This window comes from Phodopus roborovskii, unplaced genomic scaffold (assembly GCF_943737965.1).
Source record: "Phodopus roborovskii unplaced genomic scaffold, PHOROB, whole genome shotgun sequence".
Lineage (NCBI taxonomy): Eukaryota > Metazoa > Chordata > Mammalia > Rodentia > Cricetidae > Phodopus > Phodopus roborovskii.
The window spans coordinates 1-26,584 of NW_026127016.1; the positions used below are offsets into that span (position 1 = coordinate 1).

General features: G+C 41.9%; 1 pseudogene; it reads right to left on the reverse strand.

Moving 5' to 3' along the window:
- Nucleotides 1-3,235: 3,235 nt before the first annotated feature.
- On the reverse strand, nucleotides 3,236-26,584 carry LOC127214759 (sodium- and chloride-dependent transporter XTRP3A-like; annotated as a pseudogene).

Here is a 26,584-nt window from a genome sequence, read left to right on the forward strand (position 1 = left end):
CTTAATTATTAACCATTTCTACTGATCTATGTATTTCTCTTACCAAGGGGCTGGTAGGCATACTGCTTTCTCCAGACTCTCCATCTTGACTCCTCCTTACTATTTCCTCTTCCTCCTTGTCTCCTAGTCCCTCTATCTTCCTTTTCTATTGGCCAACAGTGCTTTATTTATTAACCAGTATGAGAAACATATATAGAATAACATCTCCCACCATTGTGTCTGCTGATGTTGAACTGGAAACTGCAGAAAAACTCCGATCTATGTGCTTGTAAATTTCTATAGTATAAACGCTCACGATGGCACATCCTGAGCTACTAATAAGTGCAACGGGACACTATTGTTTTGGGGTTCCCTCCCACCTTGCACGTACAGTGACACATGTAGCCTCAGGAGCACAACTGGCAAACAATCATAAATCATAAATTTTGAGCGTCCTGTCTGTTTTAAAATTTACACTTCACTCAGGAACCTCGGTCACAACTGTGTTAAAAATCATCTCAACAAAGGGATGAATCTCAGTTCTCTGGGGTGTCCAGATTCCCAGTGCAGGTGACTCAGTCAGGCTTAGCCCCCACCTGAGTGTTCCCGGGATGCAATTCAGGCTAATGGATGACTGCCTGTGGGTAGGAACTTCACTGTGCCTATCAGAAACACGATACAGAACATGATCAAGCTGAGTCGCCAGAATTCCTAGAGGAGAGAAAGCAAGGATAGCTCTACATGAGGGGTTCTATAGTCTTACCCTGCAAACTAAGGTTATACAATTTTCAATTATTTGCTCATCCTGGTGAGTCCACCATTAATTAATCATAGAGTTTCTAGTTTCCCTGTATGAGAGAGTCCAATCTCCTTAGCACTGTTGTAGGAGACCTTGAGAGTTTTTGTTTGTTTGTTTGTTTTTTTGTTTGTTTATTTGCTTTTGTTTGTGTTGCAATTCTTGTCCTTTAAAAAAGAAAAGATATGTTTTTATTTTATTTGCATATTCTACATATACATATGTATATGTACACACACACACACACACACACATATATATATATATATATATATATATATAATGTATATACATAATACCTACTTGGAACTGGGGTTCTGGATGGCTATGAACCATCAACTGGGTGCTGGAGACTTGGACCCATGGTCTCTACAAGAACAGCCAGAGCTTTTAGCTGTTGAGCCATTGCTCCAGCCTCCCCTTTGGAGATGGGATTTAGCTAGGTTGATTGTTTAGGTCGGGTCTTTAGTCTCCCTGCTTCAGCCTCTCAAGTTGGTAGGTTACAGGTGCATCCCACCTTCATGATTCATGTTGACTTCTAATTACGACTACATTATTTGAGATTTGATTTGGGGGAATTTCAGTGTGCTGATAAGAATGTATATTCTACAGCTGTTATATGAGTAAGCTTTTAAACATTATAATTGATCTTTTTATCATTCTACAGTGATCTTTCTCTTTTTACAGTAACAAAATAAAAAAACCAAAGCTACGTCCCCATGGAGAAACTGGCATTTGACTGTATGTGGAGAGCTCCTTGGCTGACCTGTTCAGTTTAGTGTCTTCTCACTCTACAATGTGTGAAAGGGAAATGAATTCTGTAGAAGCTATAGTTTGAGACCCAACATTTTGTGGGCAAGCAATCTGAAGCAGGGTATTCTGTGGAGATGTTGGTAACCCCGTCAATCACATGGCCTCTGGGATGATCATTTGACAGCTCTGAGTGTGATGGATAGGAAGGCAGGTATAACAAATGCATTTTTTAATTTAGGGTGCTCTTTAATCTAAAGTGGGTTTAGCAGGTTGTAACCACAATGTGGATGGAAGAGTATCCTAACACAATCCAAGAATGCATTCCTGTGAGAATTCAGTGCTGGGGCTAGACAGAAGGCTCAGTGGTCAAAACCACTGGCTGCTCATCCAGAGGACTTAGGTTCAATTCCCAGCACCCACAAGGCAGCTCACAGCCATCTGTGTTCAGCTCCAGGACCTGACACCCACTGACAAAACACCAACTCACATAAAATTAAAAAAGGAAAAATGGAAAAGGGAAAAACATTCTCAAGAAGAAAAAACAATTCTGAGTACCTGTGAGAAATCTTCCAGAAAATAAAAGTCTAAGTGACCTCAGTTTCTCCAAAACTCTGAATTGCTCTTGGAGGATTATTCTTCTACACCTCTCCCAGGTGTATCATATAGTTTGCTTCAGATTATTCTTGCCAACTGGCTATTTATTACTTATTTATACCTCTATAGAAATTCTTGTTTTTTTTTTTCCATGTGCAGCCTGTCATTGTGATTATACTCGGCTTGAACTCATGAGAGCTTTACTCACGTGATCTTTCTTAACACTCAAAGTGGATATTTCTGATGTTCTTAATAAAGTTGGCTGTTGTGTGAGACTTTACTCCCCCTTTTAGGCTCCATTCTCCCAGGTTCAACTACCTTTAGATCGGTAAACAGAGGCACATTGCATTTCCTGATAGCATTACTTCACCTTTCTGATTTCCAGAGCACAACTGTTCTGTTTTGGTGACTCCCCACCATAACTAGAGATGTTCAACAGAGCATTTATATTTGTACAAGTTGCTCTGGATGTAAGTATGTCTAAACACAACTGAAGTACTTTCCCTCTCCTTCAATAGGTTCTGACCATGCTCTCAGATTTGATTGCACATTGGCTTCACTAAATTGTTGCACCAGGCTCACTCCCAAGATTTTCTGACAAAGGCTCATGAAGCCAGTAGCATGGACCCTGAAAATTTTCAATGCTCGGGGTGTCTAGAATAGCAGAGATAGTGAGCACACTAAAAAAGAATAGAATAATGATATAGGACAATGTTCCTCTTTTCACCTTTGAGGGTACATGGTTTTGAGACCCTGTCTGTGACTGACCCTAGGAAGGCATGACAAGTGCAGAAAAGGCAGTCATATGCCTAGGTTGAGAGTAGGGGACAGACACTTAGGAGTGTTCAGGAATAGAATCTGATGTATTATCACAGGGTACACCCACTCTTTGAGCCTAAAATCCATCTGATGATACAAAATGGGAAAAAGAAAATGGAAAAAGGAAAGAAGATACAAGTAAACTGAGGAAGCAGAGATAGCAGAGATTTGAGGGCAGAGAACAGACTGCAGTTCTGCTATCTAAAACAGGCATGCGCACAGAGGAAGGTGATTTTCCTGGATGTGGACCTGCAGCTTCTCTACCTCCTGTAGCAGGCAGGATCTGGGGTCTCCTTACCTCTTTAGACCATACACGTAGCCCACGGCTATGGTCTCCACCAGCACGATGAGCAGCAGAGACAGTGTTGCTGCATAGTCATTGAAGATGTCAAACAGTAGTTCCCAGCCTCCATGGTGAACTTGTGCCGATAGCACAGTTGATGAGGCACACCAGACCTGGAACACAAGATCATTGCTCATCTCTCTGAGACTCTGACTCATCCCGTGGATGTCAACAAGAGCCATCGATCCCTAGGTGTGCTGTGGAGGGTGAGTTCCACATCAACTATAGGAGCTGCTTTGTAAGGTATTTCAGAGCAGGAAAACAACAACAAAGTCAGGGTGTTGCTCTTGGGGATATCATAATGGTTGAAAGTCTGGGAATGCTGAAGATACCAAAACATAGCCCCTGAGACTGTGAAAGTGGACTTAAATGTGGTGTGGGGCCCTAGATAAGGATTGGTTTGGAGGAAACTGCAATTTACATTTATGTAGGTGTTCTCACTTGCCAGGCTCTTGGTCATATACCAGACCAGATTAAGCCTCCAAGGTAGTAGTCAGAGATCCCTTTTATACCGGGGTTCCAGGGCTCAGTGTTGTCAGATAACTCCCTGTAGCACAACATGGCAGAGTCAATATTTGACTATTTCCAGGTTTTCTTCTGACTTCCCAGGCTTTCCCATGGTGCCTCTGAATTCTTAGTAGCCCTTCCCACTGCCATACCATACAATGTCAGCCAGTGGGAGTGTTCCCTCAGGAGAGGATTAAGTGCTGGATTGGGAGCTACATGCCTTTGTACTGTGGACCACAGAGACCCAAATTCAGAAAAAAATACCAGGTGCTATCAGGCTTCGAGGTGGGGAAGAGGATGCTCCCACATGATAGCTAGGACATGTGATCAGACATGACATTATCTATCCCTGAATATAGAGCCATCGGAGGCACAGGAGTGTTCTTATGATCCTGGCTGGGTGGCAAGATGTTGAAATTAAAAATGGGTCTCTGTGGTACACATTACAATACATACAGCTCCTAGAACAATACCCAAGTGGAATTTGGTATTACCCTAGCAGGAGCACCCAGCTACACCCTTGCAGCCCTTCTGGAGTTGTCTTAGAATCACCACATTTCCCCTAATTAGACCCCTTCCACTGATTGTCTTGCATTTTGTCACCCACCCATGCCCTGCCTCTACCTTCTGGTGTCCTGAATGAAATGGCCTCCTTGGGCAGGTAGCACGAGATGACCTTGCTGTCCGTCAGAGGGGTGAGTATGGCTGCTGTGTTTCCAAGCATGCTCCCCAAACCCAGCATCAGCAGCATGAAGATGTAGAGAACTGACAGAACCGGGGAGAACTTCCATGTTTTAATGGCCTCAGTGTAGACAATGAAGGCCAGGCCCGTGCCTGGACAGCCTGCTGATGATTAAAAGACACCAGATACACATGTGAGTCAGAGGGGACAAGAATGAAACACCATAGTTCAAATGTGGAATGTCTATCCTCCCTGTCTTGCTGCACTCTTAGAGGTGTGTAACTGTAACACCAAAAATAAAAACCCAGAGACAGATATTGGGGTTCAAGCTCCAAGCCGAAGGTTTGAGAAGCAAGCAGCTGAGCCACTAGCTCTTATGTCTACCTCAGTCTAAAGGGAGTGATCCTGTCTCTGCAAGTTCTCCAGCAAACCTCAGACTGCTACACTCTCCTCAGGGTGGCTAGAGATTAAATCTCACAATGCACCCTGAGACGTTGGGTTCCTGTCTTTTATATGCCTCTCTAGAGCTGGGATTAAAGGCCTGAGCTCTGTTAATCTTTTAGACTGATTCACTCTAGTGTATCCCAGGGAGGTCTCGAACTCACAGAAATCTACCCAAAGGTGTGTGCCACCATACCACAATAGCTAGTATCGTTTCTAGGATTAAAGGTATGTATCACCATTGCCTGGCCTCTATAGTTTGTTGCTGGCTTTGCTTTCTGAATCCTCAGGCAAGCTTTGATGAATCATAAATAATATATCATCACATATAACTTTCAGAGCTGAGCTCTCACTGGAGAAATTAGATCATTGGGTAAGTGTCTTGAGATTTTATAGCCCGATGTCACTTCCTGTCTGTTCTTTGCTTCCTTGTCCATCAATTGTTAAGAATTAGGCTCATGGGTCTATTGTCATGAATTGTACAATCCTTCTCCACCATGATAGATTGTACCTCTCCCTCCAGAAATAAAATAAATGCCTCCCTCATGACCGTGTTAGGTATTTGGTTATAGAAAACATTTTGTATTGACTGATACAAAAATGTAAATAAGCTCAATGGTGTAAGCACAGTGGGAATAGTAGGTGTCAGGAGCAGATAAGGATAACATGACACTGTAATTTTAAGTGAATATTAGATATCACACAACAATTATTTCACTATTAGTATCAGGAGCCATCAATTCGTACAATGTCAGTGTTAAAATACACCCTAACTGGGGTACTCTGATCTCACTTTCCTGCCCATGACTACCACAGAAAGCACCACAAATCGTAGACAATTGGAATCAATGACTTAAAAATAGTTTTTTCAATGATTAATATTATTATTGGTTTTAAGGTCACTGTAGTGTTAATATTGGATTAGATATGGCTGAAGAGAAAATTAGTGGACAGGGAGTTGGTTTCAGGGTAATTCTGTTCAATCAATTGTAGTTTGACCTAAAGATGCACTTAAATTGGACTAATGGTGACTTTGTACACTGTGAAACTTAACCTAATCACATCAGCCAGCCTCTAAGAGCCAGGTAGTCAACTACTTAAAAACAAAGGTTCAAAGAAAGCAAATATAAGTTTTACCCAACGAAAACTCTGTATACTTCTTTTCATTTTTCTTTTTAAAAATTTTATTTTATATGCATTGGTGTTTTGCTCACATGCATGTCTGTCTGTGTGTGTGTGTGTGTGTGTGTGTGTGTGTGTGTGTGTGTGTGTGTGTGAGACAGAGAGAGAGAGAGAGAGAGAGAGAGAGATCCTTTGGAGCTTGAGTTACAGGGTGCTGAGAATTGAACCCACATGTCCTCTGGAAAAACAGATAGTTTTCTGAACCACTGAGCCATCTCTCCAGCCCCCTCATTTCCACTTTCTATATATAATTTTCTTTTCTTTTGATATCCTGCACATGTGAGGGTAGAACATTCTGAATTTCATTTTGCCCAGTATGTTTTCTAACTACAGAATCAAACAAATTAAGATCTATGAAAGTGATTCTGTCTTACTTATTTTCTGTTGTTGTGACAAAATGCCATGACCAAGGCCACAGAAAATAAAAGTGTTTAATTTGGGGTGCATGGTTACAAGTTTGGAGTCCATGGCCATCATGGGGATAACATGGCAGCTGTGAGGCAGACATGGTGTTTGCCCATGAGCGCTTATATCCCTTTCTGCAAACAGGAGGCAGAGGGAGCTATTTGGGAATGTCCTGGGCTTCTGAAACCTCAGGCCCACTGCCAGTATCAGTACTCCTCCAATGAGGCCACACTTCTTAATCCTTCCCAAGAAACTCTACCAACTGGGGCCAAGTATTCAAACATATGCGCATATGGGGCCATTCTCATTCATACCATCACACCCCACACCTTGGCTGCCATAGGCTTGTGGCCAGATCATAATGTGAAATGAAAGCTTTTGTCCAACTCTAATAGTCCCATCAGTGTTAACACTTTTAAATTTCTTCTGAGAACTACGGCAACTTTTAATTATAACTCCTTGTAAAATCAAAAGTAAATTATATACTTAAATGTAAAACAGCATAGAATATACATTACCATTTCAAAAGGGAGGAATGAGAGGAATATAGTTAGAAAATACTGGACCAAGGCATGACAGAAATCAGCGGGGCAAACTTCCAAATCCTGTATCTCTAATCTGTTGCTGTAGGCAAATGGAAATTCAGGAGGGCAAACCCCAAATCTTAAAGCTCTAATCTGCTGCCAATGGGCTTAGATGGCTCTTCCCCTTCAAGTTCTGCTGGCTACAACATGTGACTTTCTCTCTTGATTTGGTCCCAAGCTTCTTGGTAAGTATTTCCTATCCAAGTTTTGACATCTCAACATCTTGAGGTCTCCAACCCAATCCAGGCTTCATTTTCATAAATTCACATATAGCTTCTCTGGTTTTCCTTGAAGGATTCCCATGCCAAACACCTCGCTTCAGAAGCTTTTCTTAACTGTGGAGGAAGATTCTACAACTCCTTTACTCATGTATCATTCAAGGGATCTAAGCAGAACGACCTGGCCAATAAGGCATGTTCAGTCATTTGAGTTGGAGCCTGTTCCCTTCTTGAATTATATTTGCATAACATTTTTCCCCCATTGCAGCTTTTTAGAAATACAAAAGGCATTTCCTTTTACAAGTTTTAGGTTGAGCTGGAGGGTCTTCACCCAAGACAACACTCCCTTTATTCTGTTTCACACAGGTGTCTCCTTATATTAATTGCTCTTTCCTCCTCAAACTGTACATTTTTGTGTTTCTTTGCCCTGCTTATTATTTTTATGGTAGCTACACGTGAAAGTGATTACTAAAAACCATGCAATAGAGTTAATAATTGGCTGTTTTGAAATCTCCTCTGCCTATAAAATTAGTCCAGCTATTTCAATTTGCCCTCAGGCAGAAAGCATCTCATTTTTTCCCCAAGCACCACAAGAAGAATGGTTCCTAACACTGTCACTAATACTGTTGCCCTCTGAAGTTTCTTGAGCTGAGCATCCATAACCCTCAATGATCTTAGCACTGTTTTCTCAAACTCTGACTAGGATGTCCATTCAACCCTGCTTATAGCAGTCATCAGCTTTCCTAATCCAATTTCCCCAGGTTTTCCATATTCCTTCCAAAAGCAGCATGGCCAGCTTCCTGTCACAGCAATACCCCACCCGTAGTACCAACTTTGTCTTCCTCCTTTCCTGTTGTCACGAGAAAACACTATGACCAGGCAACTTATGAAAAGAAAGTGTTTAATTTGGGGCTCATGTGGCTGCAGAAAGGTTAGAATCCATATGATCATCATGAGGAAAGCATAGCAGCAGGCAGCAGGCAGGCAGGCCTCAGGCAGGCAGGTGAGCAGGCATGCAGGCAGGCAGGAGCAGGCATGCAGGGATACAGCAAGCAGCAGGCAGGCAGGCAGCAGCCAGGCATGCAGGCAGGCAGACACACCTCTTCCAACAAGCCCGCCTCTTAATCCTTCCTAAACAGTTCTACCAGCTAGGGAACAAGTATTAAAACATGTGAGTTTATGGGGACATTCTCATTAAACCACCTCAGATTCCCCTTTTAACAACATGAAGGAAACCCAATGAAATGATGACATGGAGAGTGCCAATATGTAATCAAAGAGGTATAAAGCCTGTGTGGAATAGGAGAAAGAAGATTAACATAAATCTAAATGAAGATCTTCAAGGAGAAAAGACATAAACACAGGTGACAATTAAGACATAGTATGTATGAACTTGCCAAAACTGAGGAAAAATCATGGATTCATAAATCCAGCAGGTTTAATAGTGTTTAGGTTCAGGCCTGGATGAGGTAATAAAAACCCACCCATACTAAATTCACTAAAGATGCCAAAGACAAAGGGACATGTTAGGAAGTCAGAGAAAGGACTGCTCACTTATAAAAATAAAAGAAGGGCAGACAAGACAGTTCAGCCAGTAGATTTGTTTGTAATGCAGGCCTGAACGCCATGTTCCAATCTCAGAACCCATGTAAAGGTAGGAGAGAGAATTGAATCCACAAAGTTGTCCTTTGACACTCCACACATGCACATCGCGCACACACACACACACATAATTAATTTAAATCAAAATAAAAAAAAATTCAGCAGCAACGATTGAAACCAGAATTATAAGGCAAATATTATCCAAGTATTGGGGAGAAAATAACTGTTAACAAAAAAAAAAAAAAAAACTACTCTTGGCACAGTTCTTTAAGAAAAAGGGGCGGGCTAAAAAGTGTCTTGGTGTTTAAGAGCGTTCATATGCTTCTGTGCCGAAGGACCTGGGTTAAATTCCTAGTACCCACAGTGGCTTACAGTGTGGCTAACTCTGGTTCCAGAGATCTGACAGCAGCATTTTCTGACTTCTATGGGCACTGGGAATGCACATGGTTCATGTAGACAAAATATACATAAAACAATGTTTAAAAAGACTCTTATACATTGCCAGGCAGTGATAGAACACGCCTTTAATCCCAGCCATCAGGAGGTAGAGGCAGGCAGATCTCTGAGTTTGAGGCCAGCCTGGTCTACAGGAGTTCCAGAAGAGTCTCGGATACACCGAAAAACCCTGCCTCAAAAAGATGCAAACAAACAAACAAACAAACAAAAATAAGGAAAAAGAATGACAGAAAACAAATGGGGCCAAATGTTTATGTGGAAGCAAAATCTAACAAAGTTTACAGTCCCTAAATCTTGCCCTGTCCAGGCATGATGGCTCACACCTTTAATCCCAGAACTCAGAAGGCAGAGGCAGGCAGATCTCTGGCAAGGTTGGAAACTAGCCTGGTCTACAAAATAAGTTTTAGGACAGCCAGAGCTGTTACACAGAGAAACTCTGTCTTGAAAACACATCCTTCTCCCCCCCACGATAAACAAAAAAACTTGCCTTATAGGACAATATTTTAAAGAAGATTTATTTAGTTATATGCATATGTACATGTGTGTTTGTGTACCATGTGTGTGCAGGTGCCTACAAGGCCAGAAGGAAACATCGGATGCTTTCGGGGTGACTTTTGAACTACTTGATGTGAGTGTTGGGAAATGATTCCGGTCTTCTGGAAGAACACCAAAGCTTTTCTAACTGATGAACCATCTATTTAGCCCCACAGGTAGGTATTTTAAATCTAGCTCCTCTCTCCCAAAGATAGCTGGAATGCATTAAAGAGTATTTACAAATAAAATTGTGTGTGTGTGTGTGTGTATTTGTGTGTGTGTGTGTGTGTCCATCCCTGAGCCCAGGGACAGATCTCACTGCCTTATGCATCCTAAGTTTGCGGTATTTAGAAAGTTTATAGGCTCAAAGGGCCAGAACTACACTTGACAATAATGTTTAAAATGGAAGGGGAACAAGGTCTGGCACACACCTTTTCATCCCAGCACTCAGGAGGCAGAGGTGGGAAGATCAGGATTTCTATATCATTCTTCTGTCTTTAAAAATGCAAAGACAGGAAAGACAGAGAGAAAGTGATCTAAAATTCTTTTACTTTTGAAAGGAACTCATGAATACTCTCTAACATTAAGCTGTGTTAAGTTAAATATTAATTAAGAGATTTCAGGAAGGAGATATGAAAGTCCAAATTTCAAACAGTAGAGAATATATATTAGAAAGGAAAGGAAATAAGAGAGAGAATGGCAGGAGCAGGGGAAAGAAAAGTAATTCTAAAAACATAAAATAAAATAAAATCAGTAATTATAACATCTTGGACATAAGCCAATCTCAAAAACAAGCAAGGAAAAACTAAGTGTCAGAACCAAAGAAGGCAATAAGGAATGGATGCCCAGCTTAGAACAGGTGCCATGGTTGCCCAAGTAGGATCTAGATCTCGAAGCCTGGGTGTCAGTCTTGGTGTCTGAGTTGTGTAGGAATGGAGGGTCAGGCTATAGATCCTGTAGGCAGATTTGAGCTCTACAACGTTGCTGGTTAAGTTTTATGTCAACTTAACACAAACTGCAGTTATCTGAACAGAGGGGACCTAGCTGAGAAGATGCTTCCATAAGTTGCAGGGCATTTTCTTAATTAGTGATGGGGAGGAGCAGCCAGTAAGCAGCACACCTCGTGACCTCTACATCAGTTCTTATCTACCAGGAATCTACCTTGAGGTCCTGATGGAGGTGTAAGACAAATAAACCCTTTCCTCCCCAACTTGCTTTGGGTCACTGGCCTTTCTTCATAGCAATTATAACTCTAACTAGAACAACAAGCAAAAAAAGGAGAAGTGTTGTATCTCTCCGTGGACAATGGTACACCCCAGAAAACAAAAGAACAAAAAAAAAAAAAAAAAATAATGGAAAGATCTCATGCTCTTGCTTAGGTAGGATTAACATAGTAAAAATGGCAATCTTACCAAAGCAATCTACAGATTCAATACATTCCCCATTAAAATCCCACCACAATTCTTCACCCGATAATAATCAACTTTATATGGTAAAACAAAAGACCCAGGATAGCCAAAACAACTCTATACAATAAAAGAACTTCAGAAGGCATCACCATTCCTGACTTTAAACTCTACTACAGAGCTATAGTTCTGAAAACAGCCTGGTATTGGCATAAAAATAGAGAGGTAGACCAATGGAATCGAATTGAAAATCCTGATATTAATCCACGCACCTATGAACACCTGATTTTCGACAAAACAGCCAAAATTATACAATGGGCGGGACAGCATCTTCAACAAATGGTGCTGGCAAAATTGGATGAGTGTGTAGAAGACTGCAGATAGACCCATGTCTGTTGCTATGCACAAAACTCAAGTCCAAATGGATCAAGACCCCAACATCTATCCAGCCACATTAGAGTCACTCTTAGAAGAAAGTAGGAGGTACCCTTAGACAAATTGGTATGGGGAGACCACTTCTTGAACATAACTCCAGGGGCAAAGACACTGAAAGAAACAATTAATAAATGGGACCTCTTCAAACTTAGAAGCTTCTGTAAGGCAAAGGACACAGTTGACAAGAACAAATGGCAGCCCACAGACTGGGGAAAAGATTTTCACTAATCCTATATCTGACTTCAAGGGCCCAGTCTCCAAAATATACAAAGAACTCAAGAAACTAGTCAACAAAACACCAAATAACCTATTAAAAAATGGGGTACAGAACTGAGAAGAAAGAAATCTCCAATGGAGGAAATCAAAAAGGCCAGAAAGACACTTAAGAAAATGCTCCACATCCTTATCTATCAGGGAAATGCAAATCAAAACAACTTTGAGATACCATCTTACCCCTGCCAGAATAGCTAAAAAAAATTTAGAAACACCAGTGATGACTTATGTTAGAGAGAGGATGTGGAGAGAAAATTGGAACACTCCTCCACTGCTGGTGGGAGTGCAAACTCATACAGCCATTTTGGAGATCAGTATGGCAGTTCCTCAGGAAAATGGGAATTAGTTTACCACAGGACCTGGCAATCCCCTTTTACAGGCATATACCCAAAGGATTCACATCCATGCAACAAAGACATCTGTTCAACTATGTTCATAGCAGCATTATTTGTAATAGCAAGAACCTGGAAGCAACCTAGATGCCCCTCAATTGAAGAATGGTTAATGAAGATGTGGCAAATCTACACAATGGTATACTACTCTGCAGAAAAAAATAATGGTATCTTGAAATTCGCAGGCAAGTGGATGGCACTTGAAGAAACCATCCTGAATGAGGTAACCCAGTCACAAAGAGGAGACACAGTATGTACTCACTCATATATGGATTTTAGATATATATCAAATGATCACCAGCCTATAATTCACATCACCAGATGAACTAGGATACAAGGTGTATTCTAAGAGATTCATCTCTGATCCCTTACAGAACTGGGAAGGGGCAAGTCCCCCCAGAGCTCAGGTGAAGTGGGGGAGGAACCCGAATGGAGAGAGAAGTAGGAGAAAATGAGGGGAGAGAGAAGTAAAACATGTGCGACCAGGAAGATCGAGCCTGGTTAGGAATAGAATATAGGAAAGAGAGAGAGATGAGACAGAGACAGAGAGAGAGAGAAGATAAAAGAGGGATCCAATATTGGTTTGAAGATAAAATTAGAACACAAAAGAAAGGTGAGAGAACAATAAGATTGCTCTCAACTAACAAGTTGAGCTTATGTGGAAAGACTATCATAAATGCCCTTCCCAGAGAGTGAGATCAACAACTAACTACTCCATGGAGCCTCAACTAATGCCTGCTGAAAAAAGGATCAAACACCCATACATAAACACTGAGTCGAACTAGAACCTACATGCAGATGGAGAGGACAAGACCATGCAGCAGAAACTCATAGAGACAGCTTAACTGAACAAGGAGGAGCTAAGGGCCACTAGACTGATGGCTGGGGAAGCCAGCATGGGACTGACTCAGGCCCCCTGATTATGGGTCTCAGCCAGAAGGACTGAGCAGTCTAAGAGACCCCAGACAGCGGAGCCAGGATGTGTCCCTAGTTCACAAAGAACTTTGCAAACATATCTCCCATGGAGGGATAACTGCCTTAATCTAGAGACAGGAGAAAGCCTAGTCCCTACTTCACAGAACCTGTCAGATCTACATGACCCCAACTGGATGGCTCCCCTACATATGGAATTGGGGTGGGGGGATGGGAGGAGGGTGTTTAGAGTGCATGTGAGAGGGGCAGAGAGGTAAAAGGGAGGGAAGGAAGGAGAAGGGAGAATCAGGGAGTGAGCGAGAGGAGGAGGAGGAAGGAGAGGGAACTGGGATCGACATGTAAAATAATATATTAAACAAAAAAAAAAAAAAAAAAAGTAAAAAAGTGCTTTGACTCCAAAATTTAAGTTGAAGGACAAGTTACTGGGGAAAAGGATTTCTATTTTTGTTTCCACAGAAAATGAAAAGATGTGGATTCCTTCCAGACTAATGTGGTTTGATCATGCCAGACTGCCTGAAACAGAATACAAGCTGATACTACATTCCAAACAGCTAGACAAAACATCCCTACAAACTACAGCCAGGATATCTGAATCTTCTTCGTATCCCCCAAGACAGCGCCTTATCAGCAGGAAGTAGTTTGGAAAGAACGACACCCAAATTCCCAAATATTGTATATAAATGTTTGTTTTCATTTAATGGGACTATTATATAAAATTAAATAAAATTAAAAAAAATAAAAAGAGAAGAAATCAAAACAAACAAACAAACAAACAAAAAACAAACAACTACTCCCTAACTAACCAATAAGCAAAGGCCATGGAACCTTTATCCTGGCCTTGAAAGTATTCTCTAAAAGCAGTCTAAGAAAAAGTCTTTATAGTAAATCTAAGAACTAGTCAGAGTGTTCACCTAAAACTTGGAATTTCACTGTGTTCAAGTACAGGAAAACAATTGTGCCTGAGACTCCAATAAAATCAATAATAATAGTGAAACCACAATAAAAAAAGGGTTGAAATACAGACACTGAAAAGAAATGTGTTCATTATATCCACAGGTTATAGGATAGTTTATAGAGAAAATATGAGCAATCTGTAGTTGTGAGAATTCATTAGGAAATGCATCAAGATTTCAAGGTACAAGACTAACATACAAAAATGTTTGTTTCTTCTGCCACCAACATAAACAACCGTAGAAATAAGGAGAAAGAACACTATTTACAATAGCAATGTAACAGAAGATATGCAAAGACATTCACAAAGGAAATTATCTGACAGACTTAGGTGAATGAGAAGAAAAGCATGTTCCTAAATCAAAACCCAATCCCCAAGGAACAAAGATGGAGGGAGAGAGATAACACTCTTCCATATCCTACAGAGTTAAAACAAATCCTGTTACAACTAAAGGTGAGCCACAAGAGAAGGCCACAGTCAACAACAGAGAGTAAGAAAATATAAAATTCAAAAATACTTAATGTTGGATTTACAAGGCCATTCAGGGCTACACCAGAAGTGAATCCAGTCTAAAAGAGAAACAGAGCTCACAGCTTTAATCCACAGCACTAATATATAAGATAGGAGCAGGGCATTAAGTATTTACTCTTGGCAATTAGTCTCCAGCTTGCTATGAATAATATCTCTCAGCCCTGGTACAGGACAGAGCTCTCTGGTAGCCTGGATGCTTTGCTTCTCTGATCTTCATTGCTTCATTAGTTCATAAACAATGTATCAACCACAATCATCTTACTTGAGCAGCTTTTTATGACTTCTTTTTGTATTTATAGTAATTCCTCTGTTATTCTTACACCTCCAACATATACTTTCCCTCTAAATTATACCAGAAGAAGGGGTAAAGAGGGGAGGATAGAGAGAGGTGAATAAGAATAAGGAGCAATGAAACTTATGTATTAAAATGCATAAAAAATTAGAATTTGTTTTTTATGTATTTACTATTTTAAAAATGTCATTACTTAGTACAGCTGCTAACAAAACAATATTATTTATTTAGAGTCTCCCCTTACTCTGTGAATGTGTGTGTGAGTTCTAAATATTTTCTTCATGCTACTGACTATTTCTTTTATTGCACAGAAAGATCTTTCTTTGATGTAATCCCACTGGTTTTACTCTGTTGCAAGTTTTGGGGTCTTATCCCAAAACATGAAATTACTACACACAAACCTATGTCTTCAAGTGTTTCCCCTGTTTCCCCTTAGACTTTTCATACTTTTGGACTTTTGTACAGCATGTGAGATGTGGATCTAGCATCAGTAATTGATATGATGGCTTTCCAATGTATTCTCTTGGTGTCTTTGATAGAAATATGTGGATTTCAGGTACTCTACTATGTTGTACTTGTCTCCTTGTCTTTTCTCAAGCCAATAACAGACACTTTGTAGACAGCCAGCAAAATCAGGTATTGATATGACTTCAGTTTCGTTCTTTTATTCAATAGTGTCATGTAGATTTTAAGATTTTTTTTCTGATTCTATGAACGTATTGTTAGTGAGATTGGAAGGCTGAATCTGTGAACTGTCTTGGGTAGTATGAACACATTAATAATAATAATAATAACAACATTAATAACAAAAACAACAATAATAATAACAACAACAACAATAATAATAAGAACTCTGTGATGGTTTGAATGAGAATGGTGCCCACAGGCTCATATATTTGAGCCCTTGGTTCACAGTGGGTAGAACTATTTTAGAAGGTTAGGAGAGATGGCCTTGTTGAAGGGAGTGTGTATGCCATTGAGGGCCCAGACTGAACCCAATCCTCTCTTTCTTCTACAATGTCCTACCTCTTACTCCTTCCACATTCACCCTTCCTCCCTCTGCCTCTTGCCTGTGGATTAGATATAAGCAGGCATTTCTTCCTGCTAGCCTGCTGCCATGCTTCCTTCCACAGTCATAGACTCAAAGCAACTGTGAGCAAAGCCTCAATTAAATGCTTTTTGATAAGCATAGAAACATAGTACATAATTACAGAGTACAGAGTACATAATACATAGTGTCTCTTCACAGGAACAGAAGAGAAAATTAACTAGGACATCTGTCCATAGAGTATCTTTCCTTTCCTGGAGTCATCTGACATCTTTCATTAGCATTTGACTCTTTTATTGTCAATACCTCTCATTCCCTTAATTCTATTTATTTAAGAGCTGAAACAACTGGAGAGTGAGGAATTACCTTAAAAAATGGGCAAAGAAATGGGCTACATAGACATTTCTTTAAAAAGAAATGAGGGACGTCAGGGCTGGCTCACTGGTTAGAGCGCCTGCTGCTCCTGCAGAAGACCTGGGTTCAGTTTCCAGCACCCACGTGGCAACCCTCACCGCAACCACTGTCATAGCCTCTTACTTACCCCTACGAGCACCAACCAGACATACACATTTTGGCATACACACATACACGTAAGCAAAATACTCATATGTGTCAAATAAAAATAAAAACATCTAAAATTTTAAGACACAAATAGCCAGCAAATACTTATGAACAAAAAGTCAGCATCATTAATCTTCAAGGGAATACAAATAAAAACCACAATTAGATATTATTGCAAAGGGATCTTAACAGCCATGTGTCAAGGATATAGCAGCACTCTCATGTTTACTGTGATATTCCTTTAAAAAACTCTAGGATATAAAACCATCCATGGAAGAGTGAACATATACAAATCCATTGGTATGTATCCACAAAGGAATAATACTTAGCCATAAAAAGAATGAGAAATCTTGTCAAGTGTAAAGGTAGAGAACAGTGAAGGCATCATGGTAAATAAAACAAATCATAGACAAATAATGCATTTTTTTACACTCATTTGTAGAAAGTGATAAATGAACCTCCAAGAAGATGGAAGGCAGCTGAGTGAAGACAGAGGGTTAGACAAGAGTCACAAAAACACAGAGGAATTAGAAGCAGAAATCGCTGCTTCTGTGCCCAAAGTGTGGAAACTCTAATCTACAAGAATCCATGATACACAAAAATAACTAGAAGATTAATATATATATATATATATATAATCCATGTATGAGGAGAAGGAAATGCTAGGGGCATTGGTCTAGTGGCTATATATGTCATACTTGTATCAAATCATCAGGCCATTCATAGGCATGCATGGATATTATGTTAATAAATAAAATTTAAAAACAATGTATCATGGGCACAAAACCTTAGGGATTTTGTCTACAATGGTAGGGGAAAACTTTCTATTAATTTCAGGGACATTTAATTGTGTGTCCTTAAAATAATTTTGCTTGTCCTGTATAAAAATCTACATTTTATATAACAAAAAGTTTTATAGTGTTAATTTGAGAATTGGAAATATTGGTGTTTGAGTGCTGGATAGTTTTATGTCCAACTTGGATGTAGGGAACCTCAGCTGAGGAAATGCTTCCATAAGATCTGTCTGTAAAGCATTTTTTTAAATAATGATTGCTGGGGAGAGTACACTGTCCGTTGTGTTGTTGGTGGTGCTGGGCTCTATTAATAAAACAGGTTGAGCAAACTGTAAGCAGCACCCATCAAGGTCTCTGCATCAGCTCCTGCCTGCAGCTTTCTACCTTGTTCGAATTTCTGTCCCTACTTCCTACAATGATGAACAGCAATGCTTAAGAAGTGCAGCCAAATAAACCTCTCCTCCTCTAGTAACCCTAAATCAAGACAGTGTATTTACCTTGTCCTTTGCCTTTCTCAAGAAGTTTTGGAAATTTCAAAAAGACACAGGGAAATGAAAAGAATTCCTAGTAGCAGCTAGGAGAGAGCAGAGTCCAGTCTCTCATCACTGTTGCAGGGACCATGTCTCTCTCCACGAGTCTTCATGGACCGTGGAGAGAGGCAGTGCCCACCCTTTCCAGGCCTCTTACAGTGTTCAGCTCTGACTCCAAGCTGCAGTTTCTAATGTGTGGGGAACACTTTACTATACTTGCTTGGGTAGGTGGATGCCAGGTAGTCCTTCACCTCCTCCAGGTTGCTGGCTGTCAGAAAGCCATCTTCTAGCTCAAAGAATTTGTCAGCAGCAGAATCACCCTGCGAGCAGACTATCGTCTTAACATATACCACTAAAAAGCCATTGGCTCTAAAACCTGGGAGGAAGGTGGGTAGCCTCTTCCCCTCCTGCCCCGTCTAGAGAGAGATGAGAACAGAAACTACCTCCCAACAGGCTACTTTCACATCTGGATAAGTGGCCTCCAGTGAGATTAGGTAGGATGTTGGAAGCATTCAATACTTCATAGCCAAATTCGTACCCTTTAGTGGTGACAACACAAGAATGTGGCTAATGCCATTGACCAACGCTTAGAAATAAGTTTAGAATCACTTAAACATATTTACTTATTTTCAGGCAGGGCCTTACTGTGCAACCTCGGCTGTCTTGGAATTTGTTGTGTAGACCAGACTAGTCTCAAACTTAAGAGATTCATTTGACTCTGCCTCCACATATTGGTGAGATTAAAGGCATGCACCACTACATTTGGCCTAGAATTATTAGCTTAATTTTATATCACAGTACGAATTAAATGATTTGCATGTATACTGATTTCCATTAATTTAAGTCTAGTTTAGAGATGGCTACTCATGTAAGTGACCTCCCTGCTGGACATATTAGCATTTGTTTTTGAGGAAGCCAAAGACAGTAGACAAATAGAGACGCGACTTACAAATGAGATGAAGACACTGGTGTGTTTGTTGTTGTTGTTGTTTGGTTTGGTTTGTTTTCCTGAGCAGCCCTTTCTGCTAAGTGCAATGACTACCTTAAATGTCCCATTCCCTGCAAGGCTGACGCTTTGCTTTCTGGACCTCAGTTTCTAGTGCTGGTAGAAGGCAGCAATTAGCACGTCGAGGAAACAGAACTACCCTCACATTGCAGACCTCAATACTGGTGTCTTTAGTCTGCTCCTTGACTTCTGAGATTGATCCTTCCCAGTCTCGCCACAGCTCAGGGCTTTGGAGCCTTGCCTTCCCACTTGGGGGTCCACGGTTCTGAGGGACAGCTTAGACTCCCTTGTTTAACCAGTTTTCATAGTTGAAGGTGGCCTTGAAGCCGTAGATGGAGAAGGACACGATGCTGGCATATCTGGGGTGGGAGCTGTTGATGATGGACACAATGATGGCATGCTTCTGGCAGTTGTTGGAGGGGTCATTGTAGCTGGCAAGGCAATCAGGCTGCCAAACCCCCAAGCCCAGTGAGGAGAAGATCTGCATGGCTGCATTGATCCAGGCCTTGGGGTTGGCTAGCTGTTTCATCTAGAAGGCCAGTAGGGATAGGGCTGAGGAATCCTGAGCTCTAATCCCAAACTCTTCCCTCCCCAGGAGATGAAAGCTCAGAGATGGGGAAGAGTACTTCCAACTCACAGGTAGTCAGAATGACTTGGGGCTGAATTCTGGGTCCATGTCTCAGAATGTATCAGTGTATTTCCTGGCAGAAATTAAACTACTCAGCAATCTTCCTCTCATACCCTCTGTAGCAACCTACCCATGGAAGTGCAATTAATTATTGCCTGGTCTAATAGTCTAAAACACATAAAACATCTAAATCCTGACCTGCCACCAATAACAGTCTTACCACATAGGAAATTTAGGTGGATGGAGTCAAGTTAGAGATTACTCCAGTACTGACACTTAGGCCTATGCAATAAGAGCATCCCATTTTGAAAAGGATACAGTCATATGATTCCAGCCATTTGTCCAGCAAAGAATGTACCCTACTCTAAATTCAATATAACATCTACACTGAAGAACAATGCAGCTGGGTGACTGGAAAGAACGTTAAGGACGGGACCATAGCATTCCCTAGAGGAAAAGGTCTAAGAAAATATGGGATCAGATAGGGAGATGACTGGAGTGATGTCCATGGTCCCTAGCTTAGTGGGGAGTCTGGACTGGGCTTTGGTGAGAACTGGAGCAGGAAGACCTAAGGAAGCACAGGCACTAGTCACTAGTGGTAGTGAGCTGCAGGACAGGCTACAGAGAACATAACTTCCAGGATATCTATAGTCTTTAGCCCCAGTCATGGGCTCACACCAACTCTGATGATTACAGATCTTACCCTCTTTCCCCTTCCCTCCAGGTATCCCAGAAAGTGACAGTCCCCTTCCTCTGCAAACCATACCTTGGGTGTGAACGCCATGGCCCTCAGGCCATTGGTAGCTCCGTGGATTGTGAGACCCACGGATCCAAGTAGATATCAGCACAAGTAGAGGCATCAGCGCGATGAAGTAGTGCCTGTAGGCATCCAGGAACAGAATAAGACTGCTGGAGAGATGGGGACAGCCCCTCCCACAAAAACCTTAATTCTTTGGCATTTAGGCTGCATCCACAGCTGCTAAGAGCTGTGGGTAGCACTGGTGCTGAGTAGGACACAGGTTCTGGGTATGGTCTAGGAAGAGAGTGTGGGACTTGTGGCTGCTCATGTCTGTTGCCCCATGAAATTTCTTCTCCAGTGCATGAGAGGCAACCTCCCCGAGAGCCCTGTTTCTCTAAGAGGAAGGCTGAAAGGCTGGAGGAGCCCACACAGCACGTTTTTTGTTTTTTTGTTTTGTTTTGTTTTGTTTTTGTTTTTGTTTTTTTTTTTTGTTTGTTTGTTTGTTCTGTTTTGTTTTTCAGCCAGATTTGACTCAGCTTTCTGAGGTCCCAAGAAAATCAGAAAGACTAATCACTTACAGGATCTATGTTATCTCAAAGTGAAATTAGTGTCTTAAGGGGCAGAACTGGGTTTTCTGGATGGGATCCGAGGGGAGCCTGGTTAGGCATGTCCATATGTAGAAAACAGTGCACAGGGCAATGTCCCTAACAAATGCAACAAATGTACTGATTTTGTGCATTCTTCATAAAAAGAAGTCTATTTGGTTAAGCCAATCTTCTTTCCCTGTTGACATGCATCACAATTTCAAGGATGTGTTCTTAGTCTCTTTGGCGAGGGGAATCTCAGACTCAGGGTCACCTGACTTCTAAAAGCCTGAAAGTAAGGGCTTTCAGATAAACATCTACCTACCCTGGGTGGGAAATTTTGGGTAATTCACTTTCTATGTATGCTAGATTCATAGACAAAAACAAAACAAAACAAAACTTTTCACAAGGTTGGTTTGTTTTTTTATCCAATCTTCTTTGAGTTGGATCCACCTCTGAGAAACCCAGCTAGTGACCATGTCTTGATATGCTTCAATTAATCTCAGTCTTCCATTTCTTCCTTGGCATGGCACCATACTTCATGTACTTCTAAGACTGTCAGAGGACGCTGAGAATGTGGGATATATGTTTTATGTATTTCTTACACATTTAGGGGGGGTTAGTGAATTTACCCAAATAGTAATATGTCAAACCAAAATTTGAGATGCAAATGGATAAGAGTCCTTTTGCCAGTGATGTGAAAGAAATTCAGGGGCATGGGGGAGGGCTGAACCGGGTCCATAACACTGGGCACTAAGAAGACATTCGAGGAAAGCTCTGGACTTCTACCCCCACCCCCGCCAGTGGGCTGTGTTTCTTCTGGGCTTTCTAGAGTCCTCACAAGTAGCTTCCTTCTTTTTTCTTGTGGGAAGGATGGCTGGACATGTGATCTAGCTTTGGCTTAACCTATCAGGAGAAATAACTCTGACCAATAAGTAAAACTTCAGAGGAGAATAAAAGAGATTTCAAACAAAAGGAAAAGGCAGCATCTTTCCCCATACATGGAGACCCCTGGGGCATTTCAGTCAGGGTGGGGGTCATAGTGATATAGGAGAGAAAATAGATGGTGAGGATTAATATGGCATCATGTCCAGACTCTACTTATTTTCACAGCTATAAGAGCCTGGAGAGAAGGACTGCTTTAATATTCAAGGGTACAGACATCACCATTAGATCTTTTGGATCATACTTGGTCTAGGTTGGGACAGAGCAGATGCTGCAAGGTCTGATCTCAGCTGAAGAAAGAACACCCTGATTCTTCTGCTCAGCTGTGAGGCAAAGTGCTTTGGGGCTAAGATGCTGGCCACTATGGGGACTTAGAAAATAATGTGATATGTCATGCCAGAAACAACATTGGGGTTGTCATGCAATATCTCAATGACATAGGTTTGTTTCTAAGCTTGATGCCTCATGAAAGAACAAAACCGAACAAACATGTCAGTGCTGGAGAAGGCAGGCAGGTGATCCAGAGTGAGATCTAGGGGTCTCATGGGATTGTCAGAAGAAGAAAAATTGTAAATGACTAAGTCACAAAGGATGTAGAGAATATTCATGCTGCATGTCACCAATAGGATGGGAAGAGCTTGGAGTAAATATGGGCTATGTCCTGGTCTGCTGTCCCTGGCTGTGATTTTGCGAATAATACTTTGCCTATCTAATCCTTTTGGGAGTGACCTCATATCTACTCTGAGGGGCTGTTAGAAGAATAAGACACGTGATCCACTATGGATTTGCTTTGCCTAATAGCTGAATATGGAGCATTCACCCCAGTTTGAAACAGGTACGGGTGATGGAAATACAGCAGATACTCCAGCCCTAGGATGAATGGAAACCTGGGCATTTCAGCAGAAAAGAATAGCTTAGGCAAATAAGGCCTTTGCTGGGTATTTTGGCATATCTGTGGCCTAAAATCCCAACACTCAGAAGGCTAGTCAGGAGGATCACTGAGTTTGAGCCAACTTGGGCCGTTCAGCCAGTTTCATGCCAGCCTGAAGTACATAAGGAGACACTTTAAAAATAAAAGCCAAAACAAGAACTAAAACCCCATACCACACAACAGAACAAAACAAAACAAAACAAAAAACCAAGGGAGAACCCAACAGTTCTGGGTTGTATTGATTTCCTGAAAGCACTTTGAAATGGGACCCCAAATCCAACTACACAATAAAGTCCCCAGAGGCTGGCTAGTCTGATGTTGAGTTCCTCCACCCAAAATAATAGCTCTGGCATTTGAGGTGAGGACTGAATAGCAAGGGTGTTTGAATATCTCCATGAAATGACCTGGTACAGGTGAGTGTGAGAACTGGCTGGGGCCTGTCATTTCAGATTCAGTGCTACAACTTTAATCACTTCTGACACCCTCCACTGTCAGCTAGTACAGGGACATGCCAATAACACCATACATGCCCTTCTGACCCACTGAGCCTCTACTCTGGACAGCAAGAGACAGCTCCTAGCATGGACCAGATTCAGTCCCATCCACACTCCTAGCACAACTTGCTGGTTGACTCAGTGCACCCCTCAGGATGCACAGATACACCATCAGCCAGGCCAGGATGAAGACTCAGTGCTGGCTCCACTGCACTCCTCTATTCTCCCTGGATGGATGGTGAGATGTTCAATGTTTTCCTGCCCAAGTACACCATTGTGAAACCTTTTCATACTCCTCGTCGTAGCCTGTGCCGTTACCATTAAGTGGGCAGACAGACCATGGCAGGGGATCCTTTTCAGTAAATTGAGAATCAACAGACAGTCAAAGGAAGGTCAAGGGCTTGGTGGGATGATAGGAAGCATCTTTGACAGGAGGCTTCACACCTTATCCTGTAAATATGGGCTAGCCTGGCTTGCGTGAAACAACAGAGTACAGTGGATCAGAGGCTTCCTGGCCTAGTCTTTCCAGATCCTTGTAGCTACCCTGTTCAAAACCGGTTGTAGGTCCTAGAGAGATGGCTCACTAGTTAAGGGTACTGGCTGTTTTTCCCCAGGTTAGAGTCCCAGTAACCATAGGATGGCTCCCCTTCTGTAACTCTAGTCCCAGGGAATTTGACATGCTCTCCTGGCCTCTGCAGTCTCACACCAGGCATGCATGTTGTACATAGACATTCAGGTGAAACACTTATATACATAAAATAAATAAGATAAACTTTAAAAATAATTTAAAAACAAAGCTTGAGTACTTGAGTTAGAATCTTGAGCAGTGAGCCCATTTGTATGTAAAGGCCACGGGGGAGACACTGTGGTGTCTGATGGAACCAGCAGCAGGTACTAGCTAAGAGAGCAGAAGCCCTCTAAGCTCAGTTGCCTAGCCGACATTCTCTGGGCCCTCTGCTGAGGCCACTCTAATTCACACTGTTTCACATATTTGGCTGCAAATCTGAGGATACCTCTGGGTCCTTTGCTTGAGATGAGCTCGACGTCAGTTTTTTTTTTTTTTTTTTTTTTGTTTGTTTGTTTGTTTTTGTTTTTTTTTAATGTTCCTGCCAATGAACATGCTACATGAAGAAGCTCTAGGGCATGGAACAACTGAAGATTTTCAGTGTTCTTCTCCCTTCATCTGCATCAGAAGGTAAAGATAGGGTCCTTATATTTGCTGCTAAATGTACCCACTAAGAAGGACCCACACCCTCCCACCAAAGTAGAGTCCTATAGAGTCACTTGTAGCTCCTGGGATTGAACAAAAGCTCTCTCATGTCGTGTATATGGCCATGCCAGTGTAGATTTATATGTTCCGGGGACCTGCATGGCCCATAGAAGTGCAAGTGAAGGTCTGCTGTGTAACCTTGGAAGAGGATTTACTGCAGGGGGTAGGGGGGAGTTCTGTGAAGTATGGAATGCATGGATATTAGAGTGGTAATTCCTGGGTCCTTCTCTTCATGCTTTCCATCTGGAAAAGAGGCTGATATAAGAGGCAGTGGGATTAGAGTCTCTGAGAGTGAAAAGGATGAAGATGGGGGTGGGGTGGGGATAGAATGTGACTGGTGGAGAGGAACATTCCAGCGCTTAGTGTGGAATTATGGCTCATATTTATTTTCCACAAAGCCTAGACCCTTCCAGAATATCAGTAACAAGAATTTAGATAATGCACTGTTTAAAATGCTTGTCATTGAAAATATTCCTGTAGATATTCCAATGAGTGCTGTGGACCTGCTCCTCAGAAATGATTGTGCACATGTGTGTACACACATGCAACGCACATGCATGCACACGTGCGCACACACAGTGCATAGTTTGGCTTACATTGTTATAAGTAGTGGATCCAGATTCTGTCATCCCTGCTTGGCTTGTGGCTCCCATCACGCTCCCCCTCACTGAGAGGGTTCCCACAGGCTGAGCGTTCTCATCCTCTACCAGCTCCCCACTTGGTGAGTGGCCCTGCATCTTCTACCCTTTTCTTTTGCTCTGACCAGAGGTTGGCTTACCTGGAAGGAGCAGAAGAGATAGCAGAAGTCCCAGGCATTGATGACGTTGTAGTACATTGAGAGGAAGAAGGAGACCACCACAATAGCAACACCTGTGAGCAAAGCAGAGGGCCATGCTGAAGATCAGATGTGTGTCATTTAACCAGTGGGACTTGTGATGACACAACTATGGTGAGATCCCCAAACAAGAACACTCTTCTTTTAGGTTTTCATTAGACCTGATACCACACCTATGACATCATCTTGGGAATTACTACCCCTCAACTCTGATCATCTGAGATGGTAGATCAGTAACGGATTTTTGACATCTAAGTGTCAGATCCTGGGCTCAGTATTTTGTTTATGCAGTTAGTTCACACAAAAGCATTGTCCTCCTTCCAAAGAGCAAACTAAAGCTCAGAGCTTTCCCAAAACCACCCAGCAGAACTATGAAGGAGCCAGCTTCATGCCTGATGTGAACTTGCTCCTTTTGGAGGTCAAGTTCCTGGAGCCAGCCCCGCCATGTGGCAGGAGTGTGACAGACAGACAACACTTACCCCCAGCCAGGTCTGATCTATGAGTCCCACGGTGTGTATCACTGTGAGAAGTGAGAATTTGCCATTAGGTTGCTCTAAAAAGTGTGATGGCCAGGAGTATTGTCAACCTTTGTCATCCCAGGCATAACCAGGAGAGCTGTAAGTTGTTGACTTTGCATGTGGCAGACTATACAGGTATCAATGGCATTACAGAGCAACTCCTCCCACTCCACTGAGAACTCAGCCAGTAAGTGCATGTCAGTGCCCAGGAATGAAGCAGCCTCCCTATTTTTCCAATATACAGCATACATTGCTGCCTCCAGCACACTCTGATGGCCTTCATAGCTCTTCATCATAAGAGCAGTTTAAAGATGATTCCAATCCAGACATATTTCTTCCAAAGATAGAGGAGGTCACATCAGGTGGACCTTCCTCATTCCTTAAACAATGGCTCAGGCTTCCTGTCTGCTTCCCTTTCTTGGGCATGAAAGGTATACAGAACATGTATGAACACTGATGGCTCTAGATCCTTTGCTTTTACAAACTAGGAGAATCACATCCTGGAGGTGCCAGGGGACAGTGACTGAAGGTCACTCTGGAAGGTGCAGTAGGCCACACCTGGTATGTTCGCATAGATGCTTGGCTTCTGCAT